Here is an 8,434-nt window from a genome sequence, read left to right as displayed (position 1 = left end):
GGGTTGTAAGATTGAACTAAAAAGAAACTGTTTAATTGCATTGTAATTTAGTTGTGTGATATGTGATACATATATATTAAATGCATAGAGTATTGGTTAAATTTATTTGGTAACATTTATCAAAAGAAAACTGGCAATGATTACCTAATTTTAGTGAGTAATGTAAAGTAATGCAACCAAGTAAATTAAAATGTCAAGCACAAGAAAATAATTAAAATCTACTGAATTACTTCATAACAGCAAATACTACAGATATATAAAATTTACTTAACATTTTGAGTAAAATGATGTTCCTGCCGATGAAAAACAAGTAGACTTTACTTAATTTGTTTAAATAAATATAACTTAAAACTTGGATGTAATTAAGTAACTGTTACTTAATATCTTCACAACTGTTATGTTATATGGTAAGTAGAATTTACTTGATACTGGCAAGTGAGTGTTACTTGATATTGCAGCATTAAATTTTACTTAAATCATTTGCGTGCAAATACTTACAATAATTTTTTTAAGTAAATCTTATGAGTTATTTTTTTCAGTGTAGAACTGCACCAGCATCTCGGTTGGCACCTTCAGTTTCTTCGGCTGTCGCAGGAAGTACATCCTCTGCTGGGCCTTCTTGATGAGGGAGCTGATGGTCGGCTCCCAATTGAGGTCCTGGGTGATGATAGTGCCCAAGAAACGGATGGAGTCCACAATGGAGACGGGGGGGGGGGGCAGTCAATCAGGGTGAGGGGGGGTGGTGGGGCTTTGACTTTCCTGAAGTCCAAGATCATCTCCACTGTTTTCTGGGCGTTTAGCTCCAGGTTGTTGAGGCATTTTTAAATGTTAAAACATTTTTGCGCTCTCATGAGGTGGTTTTTGAGACGTGTTTTGCAAATGGATGATAGAAAAAAAATGTCACATTTAGAGGTCACATAAACACCACACAGACGGGTCGCTGATGCAGGACAACTAGGGCAGATGGGTCGTCTTGTCTCGCTTCCGATCGGTCAGCCGGGTGGAAAGAGGCTGCAGAGGGTCGTCTTGCAGGTCCCTTCCCGGCAATAGAGGCCGACTCACAGGCTTGGAGAGTAACACAGGCCCGAACATGTGTCGAGTGGGCCATAAGTCTCGGATCGGTCGGTCGGGGGTGATGAGCGAGGCAGCACCGCCGCACCGGGCCGTCTCATGGATCCTTTTCCGTCAACCGACCCGCAGGCTCTGAGAGAACCACATGCCCGGACAGTAATGTCAAAAGGGCTGTAAGGACGTTGCCTTTAAGCCGGGGGTCTGCAACCCGCGGCTTTTAAGCCTCTTGCGGCTCTTTAGCACCACACGAGTGGCTCCCATGGAGCGTTTTCAAAACAATTGTTAAAATGGGAAAAGATGGGGGGAAAAAAAAGGTTTTGTTTTAATATGGTTTCTTTAGGAGGACAAACATGTCACACAATTTCCTAATTGTTAGAAAGCATGAGAGCATTTGGCGAGCGCAGTTTTGTCGTACTAATTTTGGCGGTCCTTGAAGTCACCGGAGTTGTGTGGACTGTGATGCAACAGTTTGTTTACATTTATGACTTTCTCCGAAGCCACAGAAATATGTGTTTTATGCTACTTCTTTGTCTCGTTTTGTCCACCAAACGTTTTATGCAGTAAACGTTACCCAGCTTGCCAAAGACTGTAGTACATCCATTAGAAGAAAACGGCCTGACATTTCCTTTAACTTGGACACAAACATCTATACCTTTGGCCACTCTGAGCCAGTAATTTCCAGGAGTTATCTCACTCTCTGAGAAGCCTCAGTTTTACTGATGTTGCCCTACGTTGTAAAAATGTGTAGAATAAATATTACATTTCAACATTTCTGTCAACGAAGATTTGTGTCAGCCTGCGACACACATAGTCATTTTGATAGTAGGCTAATATAGCTAATATAGACACTTGCATTATGTGCTATGTCCAAAAAATGCCTACCTCTTTAGGACCACTCCTTCTAGATATATAAATTGTATTTACTACAATAATAATATATACAAATGTAAAAAAAAAACTTTGTTGTGAAAAATGAGTTGGAATTTCACAAGAAAAAGGTCACAATTTCACAAGAAAAACTTAAGAATTTTGGCAGTATTATAATAAAAGTCGTAATTTTACTCAACGCAAGTCAAAATTTTACAAGAAAAACTGAACATTTGTGCAATATTATGATACAAGTTGGAATTTTACTCAATAACAGTCACAATTTTACAAGAAAAGCTTAACATGTTGACAATTTTATTAAAAGAGTCGCAATTTTACTGGACAAAAGTCACAATTTTTATAAGAAAACTTTAAAATGTTGGCAATATTGTAATAATAATCGGAATTTTACTTGGTAAAATTATGACAAGAGTCATAATTTTACTAAAAATATTTACAAAACAACAAAAAATTGGCAATATTGTCACAAAAGTCAGAATTTTTATATGACAAATGTCACCATTTTGCATTGAAAAGTAATCATTTTACATAAATAACAAATAATTTTATGAGGAAATATTGCAATATTACAGAAACAGAAAGAATATGACAAATTGTTCCCAATTTTATAAGAAAGAAGTCGACACATTGTGAGAAAAAGACTGCTTTTAGTAATTTTTTAAATTTTTTTTTTAAAGTTTTTGTTTGTAATTGGTTTTTAATCTTCATTATTACTTCAAGTTATTACAGTATGTGTTTTTATACATATTTATTTATTTAAAAAAAAAAATTCTTACACACACTTGTTTTTTCATATGTTGACCAGAGGGAGCACACTTTTAAAACCGACACACAGTCAATTTGAAAAATCCCTCCTTTTTGGGAACACCCTCATTTTGATAGATTTCACCACCAGGGGTGCAAATGAGACATTCTCTTTTAGATGCAATGGTTTTCCGTATTGGGACCATGATTTCGCTCCTAACTTGTTCACCGGTCCTCATATGGAAGATACTTTTCCTTGTTGGTGTCTCAAGAAGGGTAGAACCAAAGGAACACACACACACACACACACACACACACACACACACACACACACACACACACACACACACACACACACACACACACACACACACACACACACACACACACACACACACACACACACACACACACACACACACACACACACACATTAGCACCGAGACATTTGTATTGGATTACAGATGCACAGATTGAGATTCGCGTTTGCTACAATAATAGTTCCAAACCTCAAAGACTGCAAGCTGTTTTACAAGCCAGAGGTGGTGCAACAAAGTACAAGAAGTGTGTTTTTAGTTTTTCATGATTCTAGAATTTCCCTCAGAATTGAGTGATCGCAGAATCTTTTCACTCTGCTTGATCTAAAAATTAAACTGTTACAGACTACCACACTTCTTTTCTTCATTTATTTTAGTGTTTCTTAAATATCAATATAGTTTTGTGTCAGGTCTGTTATTTGCTTTTTTTTTTCTACACAATTAAACAACTGAATAAACATCCTCCAAATCTGGTGATTCCATACTTATTTCCATGCCTCCATGATTTGATTTCAAATTTCAGTACTTAAGGGGATCCCAAATACACAAAAACAGGTACCAACAGTTAAGGAAATAGGACCATTTTAAACAAAACATATTTAAAAAAAAGGCATGAAGTGGAAACACTATTCATTGAGTCGAAATCATTTACTGATAGTTTGGTCCCCATGGTTCAAAATCCCATTTGTGCTCCTGATGTAATCCAGTCTCAGTAGCAGGCAACACAAACATAACAAAACAATGGAGGGAGGAGAGAGATGGGCAATTTCTAGCTGGAAATTCTGCCATTAGTTTGGCTTTGTGTCAGCTGAACATAACATTATTAAGGTTCGTTGAACACTCTGTGCTGGCTAAAAATGTAACTAATACATTAACTTGTAATCTAACTTTGTTACCTTTTAAAACAAAGTAATTAGTGAAGTAGCTATGGAGTATTCAGTAAACAGATTACTTTTCTAAGTAACAGTGACAACACTGTGCATGACTAAACAAAAACAATCCCAAATCTGGTCATACCCCAACAATACAGATTATAAAACTATCTTACTTTATACAATGATGATATGCTGCGAAAAATATGAGTAGCATTGTCTTCTACAGGCAAATAAACTTGGTTTGCACCACATGCTTTAATTTAACATTCAAACCTCTTTTTGTAAGAGCAGCCTCCACCATGTGAACAGGTAGCAGGCCCAGAGAGACAGTATGGGCATGTACGAGTGTGTTAGTGCTGCATGGGGGTGGAGGCTAGGCAGGAGACATACCCAGAGGCAGAGATAGTGATAGATTAGCCTGGGAGAACCACGATGCAGATCCACTCATCAAGATTGATGTTCTGCCATTCGGCTTTAAGTGCAATTAAATTGGCCCCTGTGTTAAAAAGCCCAGCCGATAACATGGCTCAGGATGAGATTACGCTACATTTCCCTTGCGTTTTCATCCACCTGCATATCCCCGCCACACCTCATACGTTGTCGGAGGTTTCCGGCATATCTGATTTGTCCGTGTAGCTTGTACTTTTTCCACAAAGCCTGCAAAGTAGTTTATAAATCAATGCACCCTAAAAGTTTGAATCACTTTCTGGTTGTCGTCATACCACAGAATTGATTACTTGTACATTAGTGCATGTTTAATGTGTAATAATGTATGGTGATTACAGAGAGGGAGGAAGTTAAATGTCTGCTTGAACTATCTAAACTTGACTTAACACTAGCAGCAGAATTGTCAATTACATAATATGCAATAATACGTATTTTAATATGATTTGTATCACTTTTTTTTTGGGATTATCGACGACGTGCACGATACATTATTCAGGAATCAATGGGTGCACCAGATTTAGCTAACAGCTAATTTCTCTCTGTAGTCCTTAAAGGTGCCATATGTAATAATTTCATGTCAAGTCATCATTAAATGGCCCTGATATGTCAAAAGGCATTATTAAATCATGTTATTTTCGAATATCTCTATAACTGATGGCGGTAGTTCAGCCGGGATATGTTCATTTCAAAATTAGATTTACAGCCCTGAAATCTTGTTATGGTTTTAATTTTTATGTCCCGCCCTCTACCGTTTGATCAATTAGAAAGTCTGTGAGTGTGTCACATCCAGGTTGCCAGTCATGCACCGCCCCCTTCGTTTAGCTACTGCCACTGGTAAAGTTACTAAACATGTATTGAGAGTGCCTTTGAAAGACGGAGAGGATTGAAGGCGGAGAAGATTTTTTTCATCTTATGTCAAACTTGCTAATTTCCTCCTTGATAGGTAAGTAAGGCATTTACGTTTTCTTATTACTTGTAATAAATGTAAACTATATTGTCCAATACAGTCTATGATCTTGTCTAACAAAGCTAGTATGTTCATGCAACGAATGCTTTGCATGCTAGCCCGGTCAATGATACATCAACATATAAGCTAACGGGGGAAATATATGCCCGTTAGCCTGTATATCATTGTGCCATCCAACGGACAGGGAAAAATATATTTTCGACAAATAAAGCCTATGTGGATATGGGTAGTGTCAGTGCCTATTTCATTCTCAATATGCTGAGGAAATGGGTTCCAACATTAGCACGGCTAATTGTGGTTTCTGGTACTGTATGTGCATCAGGCACATATGGGGTGGTATTTGCTTGGCTCAATATAATGCATTACATGTAATGATTTTCTACTTTGTGTATTGACATGATGGTAGGCTATATGATTTATGCGTAACGTGGTTTTTGCATAACGTGGGTTGGCACAGGGATCGCACTCTGCACTGAAAGATGGTGATTGATTGATCGAGATTAGTTTATTTTGAATAAAGACTGCAAAGATAAGATACTTGACGTTTGAAATTATTTTTTGCAAATATTAGCTCATTTGGAATTTGATGCCTATAACATGTTTTAAAAAAGCTGGCACAAGTGGCAAAAAAGACTGAGAAAGTTGAGGAATGCTCATCAAACACTTATTTGGAACATCCCACAGGTGAACAGGCTAATTGGGAAGAGGTGGGTGCCATGATTGGGTATAAAAGTAGCTTCTATGAAATGCTGAGTCATTCACAAACAAGGGTGGGGCGAGGGTCACCACTTTGTGAACAAATGCGTGAGCAAATTGTCCAACAGTTTAAGAACAATATTTCTCAACAAGTTATTGCAAGGATCTTAGGGATTTCACCATCTACGGTCCGTAATATCATCAAAAGGTTCAGATAATCTGGAGGAACCACTGCACGTAAGCAATGATATTACAGACCTTCGATCCCTCAGGCGGTTCTGCATCAAAAAGCGACATCAGTGTGCAAAGGACATCACCACATGGGCTCAAGAACACTTCAGAAAACTACTGTCAGTAACTACAGTTTTTCGCTACATCTGTAAGTGCAAGTTAAAACTCTACTATGCAAAGCCAAAGCCATTTATCAACAACACCAAGAAACACAGCAGGCGTGGCTGGGCTCAAGCTTATCTAAGATGGACTGATGCAAAGTCGAAAACTGTTCTGTGGTCTGACAAGTCAACATTTCAAATTGTTTTTGGAAACTGTGGACGTCGTGTCCTCCGGACCAAAGAGGAAAAGAACCATCCGGACTGTTATAGGCGTAAAGTTCAAAAGCCAGCGTCTGGGATGGTATGTGGGTGTATTAGTGCCCAAGGCATGGGTAACTTACACATCTGTGAAGGCACCAATAATGCTGAAAGGTCCATACAGGGTTTGGAGCAACATATGTTGCCATCCAAGCAACGTTATCATGGGCGCCCCTGCTTATTTCAGCAAGACAATGCCAAGCCACGTGTTACAACAGCATGGCTTCGTAGTAAAAGAGTGCAAGTACTAGACTGGCCTGCCTGTAGTCCAGACCTGTCTCCCATTGAAAATGTGTGGCGTAATATGAAGCCTAAAATACGACAACGGAGACCCCGGACTGTTGAACAACTTAAGCTGTACGTCAAGCAAGAATGGGAAATAATTCCACCTGAAAAGCTTCAAAAATTGGTCTCCTCAGTTTCCAAACGTTTACTGAGTGTTGTTAAAAGGAAAGGCCATGTAACAGTGGTAAAAATGCCCCTGTGCCAACTTTTTGCTGCCATTAAATTGAAAGTTAATGATTATTTGCAGAAAAAAAATTAAGTTTCTCAGTTCAAACATTAAATATCTTGTCTTTGCAGTCTATTCAGTTAAATATAAGTTGAAAAGGATTTGCAAATCATTATATTCTGTTTTTATTTACGAACTACACAACGTGCGGACTTCACTGGTTTTGTACATCACATAATTTCATATCATTTCTCTTACATTATGTCTGAAAAAGAGTAGGAAGAAGCAAATCTTATGTAATCCTACCCCTTTCCCACTTCAGAGCGTTTACAAATACATATGTTCATTTACTGTCTTCTTTTTGTAACACAACTACATCAGTGAATGATTAATACAGCAGTTCTTGCAATATATAATTAAGTCGGTCATGGTAAACATACTGAAATTAAGAATGTCCCGTTTTCAATAAGGTTGAAGGTATTTCTCATAATTGTTCTTCCTTGTACTTTGTAAGCACTTTTAATTTGAACAACCTCTTAAACTAGATTATATCAGTACATAGTTTAACTTCTTTACTTAATCCATTCCATAGTTTAATTCCACATACTGATATGCTCAAGGTCTTAAATGTTGTGTATGCATACAAATGTTTTAAGTTAGTTTTTCCTTTCAGGTTATATTTCTCCTCTTTAGTTGAGAAGAATTGTTGTACATTCTTGGGTAGCAGGTTATAGTTTGCTTTGTGCATAATTTTAGCTGTTTGCTATTTTACCAAATCGTTGAATTTCAATATTTTTGATTCAGTAAATAAAGTGTTTTTATGTTCTCTATATCCAACATTATGTATCAGTCTAACTGATCTTTTTTGTAACACGGTTAGTGAATGAAGCGCACATTTGTAGTTATTTCCCCATATTTCTGCACAATAACTAAGATATGGTAACACTAGCGAGCAGTAGAGAATATGGAGTGATTTTTGGTCTAAAACCTGTTTTGCTTTGTTCATTATTAAAATATTTCTTGCCATCTTAGGTTGCATATTTTTTGTATGAGATTTCTGGTTAATTTTCTCATCTATCATTACACCCAAAATCTAGTTTCTTATACCATTTCAATGTCTACTCCGTCTATTTGTATTTGTGTATAATGCTTTTTTGATGTGCGTACATGGAAGAGAATGCAGTGTGTCAGGTTAGATGCAACATGGAGTTATGCTGAACGAAATGCGGCGGTCATTTTACTGTTGGCCTTTGCTTGCCATCAAAGTAGGCCTATGCGATATATAATATAAAATATATTATTATACATAATATTTTTTGAAGATGGTCCGTGCGGTCAAACTAGACATTTTAGCAGAGTAATACCAATAATCCCGACTCCTGACTAAA

Source organism: Nerophis lumbriciformis, linkage group LG01 (assembly GCF_033978685.3).
Source record: "Nerophis lumbriciformis linkage group LG01, RoL_Nlum_v2.1, whole genome shotgun sequence".
Classification (NCBI taxonomy): Eukaryota; Metazoa; Chordata; class Actinopteri; order Syngnathiformes; family Syngnathidae; genus Nerophis; species Nerophis lumbriciformis.
This window is presented reverse-complemented; position numbering follows the sequence as displayed.